This window comes from Cervus elaphus, unplaced genomic scaffold (assembly GCF_910594005.1).
Source record: "Cervus elaphus unplaced genomic scaffold, mCerEla1.1, whole genome shotgun sequence".
In the NCBI taxonomy this organism is placed as follows: domain Eukaryota; kingdom Metazoa; phylum Chordata; class Mammalia; order Artiodactyla; family Cervidae; genus Cervus; species Cervus elaphus.
In genome coordinates this window covers 779,834-800,226 of record NW_025316783.1, presented here as the reverse complement: position 1 = coordinate 800,226, position 20,393 = coordinate 779,834, and positions in this window count along the sequence as shown.

Genomic DNA, 20,393 nt, shown 5'->3' with positions numbered 1-20,393 from the left:
GACAACTCGGGATTCTCCTCGAGGCTTGGCAGGGCAATTGGGACGCCTCTCCAGCTGAGGCGGGAGACCAAGGGTCCCTTTCCCCGTGCCACAGGAATCCTGGGACTCTTATCATGTTTCACGAGGAATCAGGCATCGTCTCCTTTGGAGGCACTGATCTCCGGGTACCTCTGGGGTTTTCAAAGGATGTGAGGCCTCCGGTCGCGATGAGGTGGGGAACTAGGTCTTTCTCTGTGGTCTCCACAGGGGATTCAGACATCCTTTCGTCTTGGGAGATGCAAGACGAGCCTGCATTCAAGTCACTGCAGGGATATCCGGCCTTAATTCGAGTCAGGGCATCGTGGTGTCAATTCCACTTGAGGCCGCAAACTCAGGGTCCCTCTCACATACCTAAAGCTGCGAGAAGCCTCCTCTTGAGGTGCTTGTGGTAAGGTGGTATTCCTCTGGAGTCGAAGTTAGGGACTAACCCCTCATCTCGAATTGATTTTTGGTCCACGGAGCTCTTTCGTGTTGCTACAGTGACCTCAGGATCCCTCTAGCCTTGAAACAGTGTTCTTGGGGTTTCTCTGGAGTAGCATCAAGGAAATCAAGGCTCCTTTCATGTGTGATGTGCAACACGGAATTGCTCTGCACGCAGTGCAGGGGAATCGGGCCTCATCTCGCGGCGAGGGGGAAGTCTCATGGTTTTTCTCGAGTTGCGGAGGGAACCTGGGGTATATTCTCGAGTTACGACGGGGATCGCCCTTCCACCCACGTCTTTGTTCAGCGACGTCAGGGCTCCTGCCTAGTTGCAAGGGATAACTCGGGATTCTCCTCGAGGCTTGGCAGGGCAATTGGGACGCCTCTCCAGCTGAGGCGGGAGACCAAGGGTCCCTTTCCACGTGCCACAGGAATCCTGGGACTCCTATCAAGTTTCACGGGGAGTCAGGCATCGTCTCCTTTGGAGGCACTGATCTCCGCGTACCTCTGGAGTTTTCAAAGGATGTGAGGCCTCCGGTCGCGATGAGGGGGGAACTAGGTCTTTCTCTGTGGTCTCCACAGGGAATTCAGACATCCTTCCGTCTTGGGAGATGCAAGACGAGGCTGCATTCAAGTCACAGCATGGATATCCGGCCTTAATTCGAGTCAGGGCATCCAGGTGTCCATTCGACTAGAGACTGCAAACTCAGGGTCCCTCTCAGATACCTAGAGCTGAGAGAAGCCTCCTCTTGAGGTGCTTGTGGTAAGGTGGTATTCCCCTGGAGTCGAAGCCAGAAACTACCCCCTCATCTCGAGTTGATTTTTGGTCCACGGAGCTCTTTCGTGTTGCTGCAGTGACCTCAGGATCCCTCTCTCCTGGAAACAGTGTTCCTGGGGTTTCTCTGGAGTGCCATCAAGGAAATCAAGGCTCCTTTCATGTGTGATGTGCAACACGGAATTGCTCTGCACGCAGTGCAGCGGAATCAGGCCTGATCTCGCGGCGAGGTGGAAGTCTCATGGTGTTTCTCGAGTTGCGGCGGGAACCTGGGGTATATTCTCGAGTTACAACGGGGATGGCCCTTCCACACACGTGTTTGTTCAGCGACGTCAGGACTCCTGCGTAGTTGCGCGTGACAACTCGGGATTCTCCTCGAGGCTTGGCAGGGCAATTGGGACGCCTCTCCAGCTGAGTCGGGAGACCAAGGGTCCCTTTCCACGTGCCACAGGAATCCAGGGACTCCGATCAAGTTTCATGAGGAGTCAGGCATCGTCTCCTTTGGAGGCACTGATCTCCACGTACCTCTGAAGTTATCAAAGGATGTGAGGCCTGCGGTCGCGATAAGGTGGGGAACTAGGACTTTCTCTGTGGTCTCCACAGGGGATTCAGACATCCTTTCATCTTGGGGGATGCAAGACGAGCCTGCATTCAAGTCACTGCAGGGATATCCGGCCTTATTTCGTGTCAGGGCATCGCGGTGTCCATTCCACTTGAGGCCGCAAACTCAGGGTCCCTCTCACATACTTAGAGCTGAGAGAAGCCTCCTCTTGAGGTGCTTGTGGTAAGGTGGTATTCCTCTGGAGTCGAAGCCAGGGACTAACCTCTCATCTCGAGTTGATTTTTGGTCCACGGAGCTCTTTTGTGTTGCTACAGTGACCTCAGGATCCCTCTAGCCTTGAAACAGTGTTCTTGGGGTTTCTCTGGAGTGCCATGAAGGAAATCAAGGCTCCTTTCATGTGTGATGTGTAACACGGAATTACTCTGCACGCAGTGTCGGGGAAACGGGCCTCATCTCGCGGCGAGGGGGAAGTCTCATGGTTTTTCTCGAGTTGCGGCGGGAACCTGGGGTATATTCTCGAGTTACGACGGGGATGGCCCTTCCACACACGTGTTTGTTCAGCGCCGGCAGGACTCCTGCCTAGTTGCGAAGAACAACTCGGGATTCTCCTCGAGGCTTGGCAGGGCAATTGGGACGCCTCTCCAGCTGAGGCGGGAGACCAAGGGTCCCTTTCCACGTGCCACAGGAATCCTGGGACTCCTATCAAGTTTCAAGAGGAGTCAGGCATCGTCTCCTTTGGAGGCACTGATCTCCGCGTACCCCTGGAGTTTTCAAAGGATGTGAGGCCTCCGGTGGCGATGAGGTGGGGAACTAGGTCTTTCTCTGTGGTCTCCACAGGGGATTCAGACATCCTTTCATCTTGGGAGATGCAAGACGAGCCTGCATTCAAGTCACAGCAGGGATATCCGGCCTTATTTCGAATCAGGGCATCAGGGTGTCCATTCGACTAGATTCTGCAAACTCAGGGTCCCTCTCAGATACCTAGAGCTGAGAGAAGCCTCCTCTTGAGGTGCTTGTGGTAAGGTGGTATTCCCCTGGAGTCGAAGCCAGGAACTACCCCCTCATCTCGAATTGATTTTTGGTCCACGGAGCTCTTTCGTGTTGCTGCAGTGAGCTCAGGATCCCTCTAGCCTGGAAACAGTGTTCCTGGGTTTTTCTCTGGAGTGCCATCAAGGAAATCAAGGCTCCTTTCATGTGTGATGTGCAACACGGAAATGCTCTGAACGCAGTGCAGGGGAATCGAACCTCATTTTGCGGCGAGGGGGAAGTCTCATGGTTTTTATCGAGTTGCGGAGGGAACCTGGGGTATATTCTCGAGTTACAACGGGGATGGCCCTTCCACACCCGTGTTTGTTCAGGGACGTCCGGACTTCTGCCTAGTTGCGAGGGACAACTCGGGATTTTCCTCGAGGCTTGGCAGGGCAAATGGGACGCCTCTCCAGCTGAGGCGGGAGACCAAGGGTTCCTTTCCACGTGCCACAGGAATCCTGGGACTCCTATCAAGTTTCACGAGGAGTCAGGCATCGTCTCGTTTGGAGGCACTGATCTCCGCGTACCTCTGGAGTTATCAAAGGATGTGAGGCCTCCGGTCGCGATGAGGTGGGGAACTAGGTCTTTCTCTGTGGTCTCCACAGGGGATTCAGACATCCTTTCATCTTGGGAGATGCAAGACGAGCCTGCATTCAAGTCACTGCAGGGATATCCGGCCTTATTTCGAGTCAGGGCATCACGATGTCCATTCCACTTGAGGCCGCAAACTCAGGGTCCCTCTCACATACCTAAAGCTGCGAGAAGCCTCCTCTTGAGGTGCTTGTGGTAAGGTGGTATTCCTCTGGAGACGAAGTTAGGGACTAACCCCTCATCTCGAGTTGATTTTTGGTCCACGGAGCTCTTTCGTGTTGCTAGAGTGACCTCAGCATCCCTCTCGCCTTGAAACAGTGTTCTTGGGGTTTCTCTGGAGTGCCATCAAGGAAATCAAGGTTCCTTTCATGTGTGATGTGCAACACGGAATTGCTCTGCACGCAGTGCAGGGGAATCGGGCCTTATCTCGCGGCGAGGGGGAACTCTCATGGTTTTTCTCGAGTTGCGGCGGGAACCTGGGGTATATTCTCGAGTTACGACGGGGATGGCCCTTCCACACACGTGTTTGTTCAGCGACGGCAGGACTCCTGCCTAGTTGCGAGGGACAACTCGGGATTCTCCTCGAGGCTTGGCAGGGCAATTGGGACGCCTCTCCAGCTGAGGCGGGAGACCAAGGGTCCCTTTCCACGTGCCACAGGAATCCTGGGACTCGTATCAAGTTTCACAAGGAGTCAGGCATCGTCTCCTTTGGAGGCACTGATCTCCGCGTACCTCTGGAGTTTTCAAAGGTTCTGAGGCCTCCGGTCGCCAAGAAGTGGGGAACTAGGTCTTTCTCTGTGGTCTCCACAGGGGATTCAGACATCCTTTCATCTTGGGAGATGCAAGACGAGCCTGCATTCAAGTCACTGCAGGGATATCCGGCCTTATTATGCGTCAGGGCATCGCAGTGTCCATTGCACTTGAGGCCGCAAAATCAGGGTCCCTCTCACATACATAGAGCTGAGAGAAGCCTCCTCTTGAGGTGCTTGTGGTAAGGTGGTATTTCTCTGGAGTCGAAGCCAGGGACTAACCTCTCATCTCGAGTTGATTTTTGGTCCACGGAGCTCTTTCGTGTTGCTACAGTGACCTCAGGATTCCTCTAGCCTTGAAACAGTGTTCTTGGTGTTTCTCTGGAGTGCCATCAAGGAAATCAAGGCTCCTTTCATGTGTGATGTGTAACACGGAATTGCTCTGTACGCAGTGCAGGGGAATCGGGCCTCACTCGCGGCGAGGTGGAAGTCTCATGGTTTTTCTCGAGTTGCGGCGGGAACCTGGGGTATATTCTCGAGTTACGACGGGGATGGTCCTTCCACCCACGTGTTTGTTCAGCGACGTCAGGACTCCTGCCTAGTTGCGAGGGACAACTCGGGATTCTCCTCGAGGCTTGGCAGGGCAATTGGGACGCCTCTCCAGCTGAGGCGGGAGACCAAGGGTCCCTTTCCACGTGCCACTGGAATCCTGGGACTCCTATCAAGTTTCACGAGGAGTCAGGCATCGTCTCCCTTGGAGGCACTGATCTCCGCGTACCTCTGGAGTTTTCAAAGGAAGTGAGGCCTCCGGTCGCGATGAGGTGGGGAACTAGGTCTTTCTCTGTGGTCTCCACAGGGGATTCAGACATCCTTTCATCTTGCGAGATGCAAGACGAGCCTGCATTCAAGTCACTGCAGGGATATCTGGCCTTATTTCGAGTCAGGGCATCGCAGTGTCCATTCCACTTGAGGCTGCAAACTCAGGGTCCCTCTGACATACCTAGAGCTGAGAGAAGCCTCCTCTTGATTTGCTTGTGGTAAGGTGGTATTTCTCTGGAGTCGAAGCCAGGGACTAACCTCTCATCTCGAGTTGATTTTTGGTCCACGGAGCTCTTTCGTGTTGCTACAGTGACCTCAGGATCCCTCTAGCCTTGAAACAGTGTTCTTGGGGATTCTCTGGAGTGCCATCAAGGAAATCAAGGCTACTTTCATGTGTGATGTGCAATACGGAATTGCTCTGCATGCAGAGCAGGGGAATCGGGACTCATCTTGCGGCGAGGGGGAAGTCTCATGGTTTTTCTCGAGTTGCGGCGGGAACCTGGGGTATATTCTCGAGTTACGACCGGGATGGCCCTTCCACACACGTGTTTCTTCAGCGACGTCAGGACTGCTGCCTAGTTGGGAGGGACAACTCGGGATTCTCCTCGAGGCTTGGCAGGGCAATTGGGACGCCTCTCCAGCTGAGGTGGGAGACCAAGGGTCCCTTTCCACGTGCCACAGGAATCCTGGGACTCCTATCAAGTTTCACGAGGAGTCAGGCATCGTCTCCTTTGGAGGCACTGATCTCAGTGTACCTTTGGAGTTTTCAAAGTATGTAAGGCCTCCGGTCGCTATGAGGTGGGGAACTAGGTCTTTCTCTATGGTCTCCACAGGGGATTCAGACATCCTTTCGTCTTGGGAGATGCAAGACGAGCCTGCATTCAAGTCACTGCAGGGATATCCGGCCTTAATTCGAGTCAGGGCATCGCGGTGTCAATTCCACTTGAGGCCGCAAACTCAGGGTCCCTCTCACATACCTAAAGCTGCGAGAAGCCTCCTCTTGAGGTGCTTGTGGTAAGGTGGTATTCCTCTGGAGTCGAAGTTAGGGACTAACCGCTCATCTCGAATTGATTTTTGGTCCACGGAGCTCTTTCGTGTTGCTACAGTGACCTCAGGATCCCTCTAGCCTTGAAACAGTGTTCTTGGGGTTTCTCTGGAGTACCATCAAGGAAATCAAGGCTCCTTTCATGTGTGATGTGCAACACGGAATTGCTCTGCACGCAGTGCAGGGGAATCGGGCCTCATCTCGCGGCGAGGGGGAAGTCTCATGGTTTTTCTCGAGTTGCGGAGGGAACCTGGGGTATATTCTCGAGTTACGACGGGGATCGCCCTTCCACCCACGTCTTTGTTCAGCGACGTCAGGGCTCCTGCCTAGTTGCAAGGGATAACTCGGGAATCTCCTCGAGGCTTGGCAGGGCAATTGGGACGCCTCTCCAGCTGAGGCGGGAGACCAAGGGTCCCATTCCACGTGCCACAGGAATCCTGGGACTCCTATCAAGTTTCACGGGGAGTCAGGCATCGTCTCCTTTGGAGGCACTGATCTCCGCGTACCTCTGGAGTTTTCAAAGGATGTGAGGCCTCCGGTCGCGATGAGGTGGGGAACTAGGTCTTTCTCTGTGGTCTCCACAGGGGATTCAGACATCCTTCCGTCTTGGGAGATGCAAGACGAGCCTGCATTCAAGTCACAGCAGGGATATCCGGCCTTAATTCGAGTCAGGGCATCCAGGTGTCCATTCGACTAGAGACTGCAAACTCAGGGTCCCTCTCAGATACCTAGAGCTGAGAGAAGCCTCCTCTTGAGGTGCTTGTGGTAACGTGGTATTCCCCTGGAGTCGAAGCCAGGAACTACCCCCTCATCTCGAGTTGATTTTTGGTCCACGGAGCTCTTTCGTGTTGCTGCAGTGACCTCAGGATCCCTCTAGCCTGGAAACAGTGTTCCTGGGGTTATTCTGGAGTGCCATCAAGGAAATCAAGTCTCCTTTCATGTGTGATGTGCAAGACGGAATTGCTCTGCACGCAGTGCAGCGGAATCAGGCCTGATCTCGCGGCGAGGGGGAAGTCTCATGGTGTTTCTCGAGTTGCGGCGGGAACCTGGGGTATATTCTCGAGTTACAACGGGGATGGCCCTTCCACACACGTGTTTGTTCAGCGACGTCAGGACTCCTGCGTAGTTGCGCGTGACAACTCGGGATTCTCCTCGAGGCTTGGCAGGGCAATTGGGATGCCTCTCCAGCTGAGTCTGGAGACCAAGGGTCCCTTTCCACGTGCCACAGGAATCCAGGGACTCCGATCAAGTTTCATGAGGAGTCAGGCATCGTCTCCTTTGGAGGCACTGATCTCCACGTACCTCTGGAGTTATCAAAGAATGTGAGGCCTGCGGTCGAGATAAGGTTGGGAACTAGGACTTTCTCTGTGGTCTCCACAGGGGATTCAGACATCCTTTCATCTTGGGAGATGCAAGACGAGCCTGCATTCAAGTCACTGCAGGGATATCCGGCCTTATTTCGTGTCAGGGCATCGCGGTGTCCATTCCACTTGAGGCCGCAATCTCAGGGTCCCTCTCACATACCTAAAGCTGCGAGAAGCCTCCTCTTGAGGTGCTTGTGGTAAGGTGGTATTCCTCTGGAGTCGAAGTTAGGGACTAACCCCTCACTCGAATTGATTTTTGGTCCACGGAGCTCTTTCGTGTTGCTATAGTGACCTCAGGATCCCTCTAGCCTTGAAACAGTGTTCTTGGGGTTTCTCTGGAGTGCCATGAAGGAAATCAAGGCTCCTTTCATGTGTGATGTGCAACACGGAATTGCTCTGCACGCAGTGCAGGGGAATCGGGCCTCATCTCGCGGCGAGGGGGAAGTCTCATGGTTTTTCTCGAGTTGCGGCGGGAACCTGGGGTATATTCTCGAGTTACGACGGGGATCGCCCTTCCACCCACGTCTTTGTTCAGCGACGTCAGGGCTCCTGCCTAGTTGCAAGGGACAACTCGGGATTCTCCTCGAGGCTTGGCAGGGCAATTGGGACGCCTCTCCAGCTGAGGCGGGAGACCAAGGGTCCCTTTCCACGTGCCACAGGAATCCTGGGACTCCTATCAAGTTTCACGGGGAGTCAGGCATCGTCTCCTTTGGAGGCACTGATCTCCGCGTACCTCTGGAATTTTCAAAGGATGTGAGGCCTCCGGTCGCGATGAGGTGGGGAACTAGGTCTTTCTCTGTGGTCTCCACAGGGGATTCAGACATCCTTTCGTCTTGGGAGATGCAAGACGAGCCTGCATTCAAGTCACAGCAGGGATATCCGGCTTTATTTCAAGTCAGGGCATCCCGGTGTCCATTCGACTAGAGGCTGCAAACTCAGGGTCCCTCTCAGATACCTAGAGCTGAGAGAAGCCTCCTCTTGAGTTGCTTGTGGTAAGGTGGTATTCCCCTGGAGTCGAAGCCAGGAACTACCCCCTCATCTCGAGTTGATTTTTGGTCCACGGAGCTCTTTCGTGTTGCTGCAGTGACCTCAGGATCCCTCTAGCCTGGAAACAGTGTTCCTGGGGTTTCTCTGGAGTGCCATCAAGGAAATCAAGGCTCCTTTCATGTGTGATGTGCAACACGGAATTGCTCTGCACGCAGTGCAGCGGAATCAGGCCTGATCTTGTGGCGAGGGGGAAGTCTCATGGTGTTTCTCGAGTTGCGGCGGGAACCTGGGGTATATTCTCGAGTTACAACGGGGATGGCCCTTCCACACACGTGTTTGTTCAGCGACGTCAGGACTCCTGCGTAGTTGCGAGGGACAACTCGGGATTCTCCTCGAGGCTTGGCAGGGCAATTGGGATGCCTCTCCAGCTGAGGCGGGAGACCAAGGCTCCCTTTCCACGTGCCACAGGAATCCAGGGACTCCGATCAAGTTTCATGAGTAGTCAGGCATCGTCTCCTTTGGAGGCACTGATCTCCACGTACCTCTGGAGTTATCAAAGGATGTGAGGCCTGCGGTCGCGATGAGGTGGGGAACTAGGTCTTTCTCTGTGGTCTCCACAGGGGATTCAGACATCCTTTCATCTTGGGAGATGTAAGACGAGCCTGCATTCAAGTCACTGCAGGGATATCCGGCCTTATTTCGAGTCAGGGCATCGTGGTGTCCATTCCACTTGAGGCCGCAAACTCAGGGTCCCTCTCACATACCTAAAGCTGCGAGACGCCTCCTCTTGAGGTGCTTGTGGTAAGGTGGTATTCCTCTGGAGACGAAGTTAGGGACTAACCCCTCATCTCGAGTTGATTTTTGGTCCACGGAGCTCTTTCGTGTTGCTACAGTGACCTCAGGATCCCACTCGTCTTGAAACAGTGTTCTTGGGGTTTCTCTGGAGTGCCATCAAGGAAATCAAGGCTCCTTTCATGTGTGTTGTGCAACACGGAATTGCTCTGCACGCAGTGCAGGGGAATCGGGCCTCATTTTGCTTCGAGGGGGAAGTCTCATGGTTTTTCTCGAGTTGCGGCGGGAACCTGGGCTATATTCTCGAGTTACGACGGGGATGGCCCTTCCAGCCACGTGTTTGTTCAGCGACGTCAGGACTCCAGCCTAGTTGCGAGGGACAACTCGGGATTCTCCTCGAGGCTTGGCAGGGCAATTGGGACGCCTCTCCAGCTGAGGCGGGAGACCAAGAGTCCCTTTCCCCGTGCCACAGGAATCCTGGGACTCTTATCATGTTTCACGAGGAATCAGGCATCGTCTCCTTTGGAGGCACTGATCTCCGGGTACCTCTGGGGTTTTCAAAGGATGTGAGGCCTCCGGTCGCGATGAGGTGGGGAACTAGGTCTTTCTCTGTGGTCTCCACAGGGGATTCAGACATCCTTTCGTCTTGGGAGATGCAAGACGAGCCTGCATTCAAGTCACTGCAGGGATATCCGGCCTTAATTCGAGTCAGGGCATCGCGGTGTCAATTCCACTTGAGGCCGCAAACTCAGGGTCCCTCTCACATACCTAAAGCTGCGAGAAGACACCTCTTGAGGTGCTTGTGGTAAGGTGGTATTCCTCTGGAGTCGAAGTTAGGGACTAACCCCTCATCTCGAATTGATTTTTGGTCCACGGAGCTCTTTCGTGTTGCTACAGTGACCTCAGGATCCCTCTAGCCTTGAAACAGTGTTCTTGGGGTTTCTCTGGAGTAGCATCAAGGAAATCAAGGCTCCTTTCATGTGTGATGTGCAACACGGAATTGCTCTGCACGCAGTGCAGGGGAATCGGGCCTCATCTCGCGGCGAGGGGGAAGTCTCATTGTTTTTCTCGAGTTTCGGAGGGAACCTGGGGTATATTCTCGAGTTACGACGGGGATCGCCCTTCCACCCACGTCTTTGTTCAGCGACGTCAGGGCTCCTGCCTAGTTGCAAGGGATAACTCGGGATTCTCCTCGAGGCTTGGCAGGGCAATTGGGACGCCTCTCCAGCTGAGGCGGGAGACCAACGTTCCCTTTCCACGTGCCACAGGAATCCTGGGACTCCTATCAAGTTTCACGGGGAGTCAGGCATCGTCTCCTTTGGAGGCACTGATCTCCGCGTACCTCTGGAGTTTTCAAAGGATGTGAGGCCTCCGGTCGCGATGAGGTGGGGAACTAGGTCTTTCTCTGTGGTCTTCACAGGGGATTCAGACATCCTTCCGTCTTGGGAGATGCAAGACGAGCCTGCATTCAAGTCACAGCAGGGATATCCAGCCTTAATTCCAGTCAGGGCATCCAGGTGTCCATTCGACTAGAGACTGCAAACTCAGGGTCCCTCTCAGATACCTAGAGCTGAGAGAAGCCTCCTCTTGAGGTGCTTGTGGTAAGGTGGTATTCCCCTGGAGTCGAAGCCAGGAACTACCCCCTCATCTCGAGTTGATTTTTGGTCCACGGAGCTCTTTCGTGTTGCTGCAGTGACCTCAGGATCCCTCTAGCCTGGAAACAGTGTTCCTGGGGTTTCTCTGGAGTGCCATCAAGGAAATCAAGGCTCCTTTCATGTGTGATGTGCAACACGGAATTGCTCTGCACGCAGTGCAGCGGAATCAGGCCTGATCTCGCGGCGAGGGGGAAGTCTCATGGTGTTTCTCGAGTTGCGGCGGGAACCTGGGGTATATTCTCGAGTTACAACGGGGATGGCCCTTCCACACACGTGTTTGTTCAGCGACGTCAGGACTCCTGCGTAGTTGCGCGTGACAATTCGGGATTCTCCTCGAGGCTTGGCAGGGCAATTGGGATGCCTCTCCAGCTGAGTCGGGAGACCAAGGGTCCCTTTCCACGTTCCACAGGAATCCAGGGACTCCGATCAAGTTTCATGAGGAGTCAGGCATCGTCTCCTTTGGAGGCACTGATCTCCACGTACCTCTGGAGTTATCAAAGGATGTGAGGCCTGCGGTCGCGATAAGGTGGGGAACTAGGTCTTTCTCTGTGGTCTCCACAGGGGATTCAGACATCCTTTCATCTTGGGAGATGCAAGACGAGCCTGCATTCAAGTCACTGCAGGGACATCCGGCCTTATTTCGTGTCAGGGCATCGCGGTGTCCATTCCACTTGATGCCGCAAACTCAGGGTCCCTCTCACATACCTAAAGCTGCGAGAAGCCTCCTCTTGAGGTGCTTGTGGTAAGGTGGTATTCCTCTGGAGTCGAAGTTAGGGACTAACCCCTCACTCGAATTAATTTTTGGTCCACGGAGCTCTTTCGTGTTGCTATAGTGACCTCAGGATCCCTCTAGCCTTGAAACAGTGTTCTTGGGGTTTCTCTGGAGTGCCATGAAGGAAATCAAGGCTCCTTTCATGTGTGATGTGCAACACGGAATTGCTCTGCACGCAGTGCAGCGGAATCAGGCCTCATCTCGCGGCGAGGGGGAAGTCTCATGGTGTTTCTCGAGTTGCGGCGGGAACCTGGGGTATATTCTCGAGTTACAACGGGGATGGCCCTTCCCCACACGTGTTTGTTCAGCGACGTCAGGACTCCTGCCTAGTTGCGAGGGACAACTCGGGATTCTCCTCGAGGCTTGGCAGGGCAAATGGGACGCCTCTCCAGCTGAGGCGGGAGACCAAGGGTTCCTTTCCACGTGCCACAGGAATCCTGGGACTCCTATCAAGTTTCACGAGGAGTCAGGCATCGTCTCCTTTGGAGGCACTGATCTCCGCGTACCTCTGGAGTTATCAAAGGATGTGAGGCCTCCGGTCGCGATGAGGTGGGGAACTAGGTCTTTCTCTGTGGTCTCCACAGGGGATTCAGACATCCTTTCATCTTGGGAGATGCAAGACGAGCCTGCATTCAAGTCACTGCAGGGATATCCGGCCTTATTTCGAGTCAGGGCATCACGATGTCCATTTCACTTGAGGCCGCAAACTCAGGGTCCCTCTCACATACCTAAAGCTGCGAGAAGCCTCCTCTTGAGGTGCTTGTGGTAAGGTGGTATTCCTCTGGAGACGAAGTTAGGGACTAACCCCTCATCTCGAGTTGATTTTTGGTCCACGGAGCTCTTTCGTGTTGCTAGAGTGACCTCAGCATCCCTCTCGCCTTGAAACAGTGTTCTTGGGGTTTCTCTGGAGTGCCATCAAGGAAATCAAGGTTCCTTTCATGTGTGATGTGCAACACGGAGTTGCTCTGCACGCAGTGCAGGGGAATCGGGCCTCATCTCGCGGCGAGGGGGAACTCTCATGGTTTTTCTCGAGTTGCGGCGGGAACCTGGGGTATATTCTCGAGTTACGACGGGGATGGCCCTTCCACACACGTGTTTGTTCAGCGACGGCAGGACTCCTGCCTAGTTGCGAGGGACAACTCGGGATTCTCCTCGAGGCTTGGCAGGGCAATTGGGACGCCTCTCCAGCTGAGGCGGGAGACCAAGGGTCCCTTTCCACGTGCCACAGGAATCCTGGGACTCGTATCAAGTTTCACAAGGAGTCAGGCATCGTCTCCTTTGGAGGCACTGATCTCCGCGTACCTCTGGAGTTTTCAAAGGTTCTGAGGCCTCCGGTCGCCAAGAAGTGGGGAACTAGGTCTTTCTCTGTGGTCTCCACAGGGGATTCAGACATCCTTTCATCTTGGGAGATGCAAGACGAGCCTGCATTCAAGTCACTGCAGGGATATCCGGCCTTATTATGCGTCAGGGCATCGCAGTGTCCATTGCACTTGAGGCCGCAAAATCAGGGTCCCTCTCACATACATAGAGCTGAGAGAAGCCTCCTCTTGAGGTGCTTGTGGTAAGGTGGTATTTCTCTGGAGTCGAAGCCAGGGACTAACCTCTCATCTCGAGTTGATTTTTGGTCCACGGAGCTCTTTCGTGTTGCTACAGTGACCTCAGGATCCCTCTAGCCTTGAAACAGTGTTCTTGGTGTTTCTCTGGAGTGCCATCAAGGAAATCAAGGCTCCTTTCATGTGTGATGTGTAACGGGATTGCTCTGCACGCAGTGCAGGGGAATCGGGCCTCACTCGCGGCGAGGTGGAAGTCTCATGGTTTTTCTCGAGTTGCGGCGGGAACCTGGGGTATATTCTCGAGTTACGACGGGGATGGTCCTTCCACCCACGTGTTTGTTCAGCGACGTCAGGACTCCTGCCTAGTTGGGAGGGACAACTCGGGATTCTCCTCGAGGCTTGGCAGGGCAATTGGGACGCCTCTCCAGCTGAGGCGGGGGACCAAGGGTCCCTTTCCACGTGCCACAGGAATCCTGGGACTCCTATCAAGTTTCACGAGGAGTCAGGCATCGTCTCCTTTGGAGGCACTGATCTCAGTGTACCTCTGGAGTTTTCAAAGTATGTAAGGCCTCCGGTCGCTATGAGGTGGGGAACTAGGTCTTTCTCTATGTCTCCACAGGGGATTCAGACATCCTTTCGTCTTGGGAGATGCAAGACGAGCCTGCATTCAAGTCACTGCAGGGATATCCGGCCTTATTTCGAGTCAGGGCATCGCGGTGTCCATTCCACTTGAGGCCGCAAACTCAGCGTCCCTCTCACATACCTAGAGCTGAGAGAAGCCTCCTCTTGAGGTGCTTGTGGTAAGGTGGTATTCCTCTGGAGTCGAAGCCAGGGACTAACTTCTCATCTCGAGTTGATTTTTGGTCCACGGAGCTCTTTCGTGTTGCTACAGTGACCTCAGGATCCCTCTAGCCTTGAAAGAGTGTTCTTGGGGTTTCTCTGGAGTGCCATCAAGGTAATCAAGGCTCCTTTCATGTGTGATGTGCAGCACGAAATTGCTCTGCACGCACTGCAGGGGAATCTGGCCTCATCTTGCGGCGAGGGGGACGTCTCATGGTTTTTCTCGAGTTGCGGCGGGAACCTGGGGTATATTCTCGAGTTACGACGGGGATGGCCCTTCCACCCACGTGTTTGTTCAGCGACGTCAGGACACCTGCCTAGTTGCGAGGGACAACTCGGGATTCTCCTCGAGGCTTGGCAGGTCAATTGGGACGCCTCTCCAGCTGAGGCGGGAGACCAAGGGTCCCTTTCCACGTGCCACAGGAATCCTGGGACTCCTATCAAGTTTCACGAGGAGTCAGGCATCGTCTCCTTTGGAGGCAGTGATCTCCGCGTACCTCTGGAGTTTTCAAAGGATTTGAGGCCTCCGGTCGCGATGAGGTGGGGAACTAGGTCTTTCTCTGTGGTCTTCACAGGGGATTTAGACATCCTTTCATCTTGGGAGATGCAAGACGAGCCTGCGTTCAAGTCACTGCAGGGATATCCGGCCTTATTTCGAGTCAGGGCATCGCGGTCTCCATTCCACTTAAGGCCGCAAACTCAGTGTTCCTCTCACATACATAGAGCTGAGAGAAGCCTCCTCTTGAGGTGCTTGTGGTAAGGTGGTATTCCTCTGGAGTCGAAGCCAGGGACTAACCTCTCATCTCGAGTTGATTTTTGGTCCACGGAGCTCTTTCGTGTGGCTACACTGACCTCAGGATCTCTCTAGCCTTGAAACAGTGTTCTTGGGGTTTCTCTGGAGTGCCATCAAGGAAATCAAGGCTCCTTTCATGTGTGATGTGCAACACGGAATTGCTCTGCACGCAGTGCAGGGGAATCGGGCCTCATCTCGCGGCGAGGGGGAAGTCTCATGGTTTTTCTCGAGTTGCGGCGGGAACCTGGGGTATATTCTCGAGTTAAGACAGGGATGGCCATTCCACACACGTGTTTGTTCAGCGACGGCAGTACTCCTGCCTAGTTGCGAGGGACAACTCGGGATTCTCCTCGAGGCTTGGCAGGGCAATTGGGACTCCTCTCCTGCTGAGGCGGGTGACCAAGGGTCCCTTTCCAAGTGCCACAGGAATCCTGGGACTCCTATCAAGTTTCACGAGGAGTCAGGCATCGTCTCCTTTGGAGGCACTGATCTCCGCGTACCTCTGGAGTTTTCAAAGGATTTGAGGCCTCCGGTCGCGATGAGGTGGGGAACTAGGTCTTTCTCTGTGGTCTCCACAGGGGATTCAGACATCCTTTCATCTTGGGAGATGCAAGACGAGCCTGCATTCAAGTCACTGCAGGGATATCCAGCCTTATTTCGAGTCAGGGCATCGCGGTGTCCATTCCACTTGAGGCCGCAAACTCAGCGTCCCTCTCACATACCTAGAGCTGAGAGAAGCCTCCTCTTGAGGTGCTTGTGGTAAGGTGGTATTCCTCTGGAGTCGAAGCCAGGGACTAACCTCTCATCTCGAGTTGATTTTTGGTCCACGGAGCTCTTTCGTGTTGCTACAGTGACCTCAGGATCCCTCTAGCCTTGAAACAGTGTTCTTAGGGTTTCTCTGGAGTGCCATCAAGGAAATCAAGGCTCCTTTCATGTGTGATGTGCAACACGGAATTGCTCTGCACGCAGTGCAGGGGAATCGGGCCTCCTCTCGCGGCGAGGGGGAAGTCTCATGGTTTTTCTCGAGTTGCGGCGGGAACCTGCGGTATATTCTCGAGTTACGACGGGGATGGCCCTTCCACACACGTGTTTGTTCAGCGACGGCAGGACTCCTGCCTAGTTGCCAGGGACAACTCGGGATTCTCCTCGAGGCTTGGCAGGGCAATTGGGAAGCCTCTCCAGCTTAGGCGGGAGACCAAGGGTCCCTTTCCACGTGCCACAGGAATCCTGGGACTCGTATCAAGTTTCACGAGGTGTCAGGCATCGTCTCCTTTGGAGGCACTGATCTCCGCGTACCTCTGGAGTTTTCAAAGGTTGTGAGGCCTCCGGTCGCGATGAGGTGGGGAACTAGGTCTTTCTCTGTGGTCTCCACAGGGGATTCAGACATCCTTTCATCTTGCGAGATGCAAGACGAGCCTGCATTTAAGTCACTGCAGGGATATCAGGCGTTATTTCGAGTCAGGGCATCGCGGTGTCCATTCCACTTGAGGCCGCAAACTCAGGGTCCCTCTCACATACCTAGAGCTGAGAGAAGCCTCCTCTTGAGGTGCTTGTGGTAAGGTGGTATTCCTCTGGAGTCGAAGCCAAGGACTAACCTCTCATCTCGAGTTGATTTTTGGTCCACGGAGCTCTTTCGTGTTGCTACAGTGACCTCAGGATCCCTCTAGCCTTGAAACAGTGTTCTTGGGGTTTCTCTGGAGTGCCATCAAGGAAATCAAGGCTCCTTTCATGTTTGATGTGCAATACGGATTTGCTTTGAATGCAGTGCAGGGGAATCGGGCCTCATCTTGCGGCGAGGGGGAAGTCTCATGGTTTTTCTCGAGTTGCGGCGGGAACCTGGGGTATATTCTCGAGTTACGACGGGGATGGCCCTTCCACACACGTGTTTCTTCAGCGACGTCAGGACTGCTGCCTAGTTGGGAGGGACAACTCGGGATTCTCCTCGAGGCTTGGCAGGGCAATTGGGACACCTCTCCAGCTGAGGCGGGAGACCAAGGGTCCCTTTCCACGTGCCACAGGAATCCTGGGACTCCTATCAAGTTTCACGAGGAGTCAGACATCGTCTCCTTTGAAGGCACTGATCTCAGTGTACCTCTGGAGTTTTCAAAGTATGTGAGGCCTCCGGTCGCGATGAGGTGGGGAACTAGGTCTTTCTCTATGGTCTCCACAGGGGATTCAGACATCCTTTCGTCTTGGGAGATGCAAGACGAGCCTGCATTTAAGTCACTGCAGGGATATCCGGCCTTATTTCGAGTCAGGGCATCGCGGTGTCCATTCCACTTGAGGCCGCAAACTCAGCGTCCCTCTCACATACCTAGAGCTGAGAGAAGCCTCCTCTTGAGGTGCTTGTGGTAAGGTGGTATTTCTCTGGAGTCGAAGCCAGGGACTAACCTCTCATCTCGAGTTGATTTTTGGTCCACGGAGCTCTTTCGTGTTGCTACAGTGACCTCAGGATCCCTCTAGCCTTGAAACAGTGTTCTTGGGGTTTCTCTGGAGTGCCATCAAGGAAATCAAGGCTCTTGTCATGTGTGATGTGCAACACGGAATTGCTCTGCACGCAGTGCAGGGGAATCGGGCCTCATCTCGCGGCGAGGGGGAAGTCTCATGGTTTTTCTCGAGTTGCGGCGGGAACCTGGGGTATATTCTCGAGTTACGACGGGGATGGCCCTTCCACACACGTGTTTGTTCAGCGACGGCAGGACTCCTGCCTAGTTGCGAGGGACAACTCGGGATTCTCCTCGAGGCTTGGCAGGGCAATTGGGACGCCTCTCCAGCTGAGGCGGGAGACCAAGAGTCCCTTTCCACGTGCCACAGGAATCCTGGGACTCGTATCAAGTTTCACGAGGAGTCAGGCATCGTCTCCTTTGGAGGCACTGATCTCCGCGTACCTCTGGAGTTTTCAAAGGTTGTGAGGCCTCCGGTCGCCATGAAGTGGGGAACTAGGTCTTTCTCTGTGGTCTCCACAGGGGATTCAGACATCCTTTCATCTTGGGAGATGCAAGACGAGCCTGCATTCAAGTCACTGCAGGGATATCAGGCGTTATTTCGAGTCAGAACATCGCAGTGTCCATTCCACTTGAGGCCGCAAACTCAGCGTTCCTCTCACATACCTAGAGCTGAGAGAAGCCTCCTCTTGAGGTGCTTGTGGTAAGGTGGAATTCCTCTGGAGTCGAAGCCAGGGACTGACCTCTCATCTCGAGTTGATTTTTGGTCCACGGAGCTCTTTCGTGTTGCTACAGTGACCTCAGGATCCCTCTAGCCTTGAAACAGTGTTCTTGGGGTTTCTCTGGAGTGCCATCAAGGAAATCAAGGCTCCTTTCATGTTTGATGTGCAATACGGATTTGCTTTGAATGCAGTGCAGGGGAATCGGGCCTCATCTTGCGGCGAGGGGGAAGTCTCATGGTTTTTCTCGAGTTGCGGCGGGAACATGGGGTATATTCTCGAGTTACGACGGGGATGGACCTTCCACACACGTGTTTCTTCAGCAACGTCAGGACTGCTGCCTAGTTGAGAGGGACACCTCGGGATTCTCCTCGAGGCTTGGCAGGGCAATTGGGACACCTCTCCAGCTGAGGCGGGAGACCAAGGGTCCCTTTCCACGTGCCACAGGAATCCTGGGACTCCTATCAAGTTTCACGAGGAGTCAGGCATTGTCTCCTTTGGAGGCACTGATCTCAGTGTACCTCTGGAGTTTTCAAAGGATGTGAGGCCTCCAGTCACCATGAGGTGGGGAACTAGTTCTTTCTCTGTGGTCTCCACAGGGGATTCAGACATCCTTTCGTCTTCGGAGATGCAAGACGAGCCTGCATTCAAGTCACGGCAGGAATATCCGGCCTTATTTCGAATCAGGGAATCGCGGTGTCCATTCCATTTGTGGCCGCAAACTCTGAGTCCCTCTCACATACCTAGAGCTGAGAGAAGCCTCCTCTTGATGTGCTTGTGGTAAGGTGGTATTCCTCTGGAGTCGAAGCCAGGGACTAACCTCTCATCTCGAGTTGATTTTTGGTCCACGGAGCTCTTTCGTGTTGCTACAGTGACCTCAGGATCCCTCTAGCCTTGAAAGAGTGTTCTTGGGGTTTCTCTGGAGTGCCATCAAGGAAATCAAGGTTCTTTTCATGTGTGATGTGCAACACGGAATTGCTCTGCACTCAGTGCAGGGGAATCGGGCCTCATCTCGCGGCGAGGGGGAAGTCTCATGGTTTTTCTGGAGTTGCGGCGGAAACCTGGGGTATATTCTCGAGTTACGACGGGGATGGCCGTTTCACCCACGTGTTTGTTCAGCGACGACAGGACTCCTGCCTAGTTGGGAGGGACAACTCGGGATTCTCCTCGAGGCTTGGCAGGGCAATTGGGACGCCTCTCCAGCTGAGGCGGGAGACCAAGTGTCCCTTTCCACGTGCCACAGGAATCCTGGGACTCGTATCAAGTTTCACGAGTAGTCAGGCATCGTCTCCTTTGGAGGCACTGATCTCCGCCTACCTGTGGAGTTTTCAAAGGTTGTGAGGCCTCCGGTCGCCATGAAGAGGGGAACTAGGTCTTTCTCTGTGGTCTCCACAGGGGATTCAGACATCCTTTCGTCTTGGGAGATGCAAGACGAGCCTGCATTCAAGTCACTGCAGGGATATCCGGCCTTATTTCGCGTCAGGGCATCGCAGTGTCCATTCTACTTGAGGCCGCAAAATCAGGGTCCTTCTCACATACTTGGAGCTGAGAGAAGCCTCCTCTTGAGGTGCTTGTGGTAAGGTGGTATTGCTCTGGAGTCGAAGCCAGGGACTAACCCCTCATCTCGAGTTGATTTGTGGTCCATGGAGCTCTTCCGTGTTGCTACAGTGACCTCAGGATCCCTCTCGCATTGAAACAGTGTTCCTGGGGTTTCTCTGGAGTGCCATCAAGGAAATCAAGGCTCCTTTCATGTGTGATGTGCAACACGGAATTGCTCTGCAGGCAGTGCAGGGGAATCGGGCCTCATCTCGCGGCGAGGGGGAAGTCTCATGGTTTTTCTCGAGCTGCGGCGGGAACCTGGGGTATATTCTCGAGTTACGATGGGGATGGCCCTTCCACACAGGTATTTGTTCAGCGACGTCAGGACTTCGGCCTAGTTGCGAGGGACAACTCGGGATTCTCCTCGAGGCTTGGCAGGGCAATTGGGATGCCTCTCCAGCTGAGGCGGGAGACCAAGGGTCCCTTTCCCCGTGCCACAGGAATCCTGGGACTCCTATCAAGTTTCACGAGGAGTCAGGCATCGTCTCCTTTGGAGGCACTGTTCTCCGCGTACCTCTGGAGTTTTCAAAGGATGTGCGGCCTCCGGTCGTGATGAGGTGGGGAACTAGGTCTTTCTCTGTGGTCTCCACAGGGGTTCAGACATCCTTTCGTCTTGGGAGATGCAAGACGAGCCTGCATTCAAGTCACAGCAGGGATATCCGGCCTTATTTCGAGTCAGGGAATCACGGTGTCCATTCCACTTGAGGGCGCAAGCTCAGGGTCCCTCTCAGATACCTAGAGCTGAGAGAAGCCTCCTCTTGAGGTGCTTGTGGTAAGGTGGTATTCCCCTGGAGTCGAAGCCAGGAACTAACCTCTCATCTCGAGTTGATTTTTGGTCCACGGAGC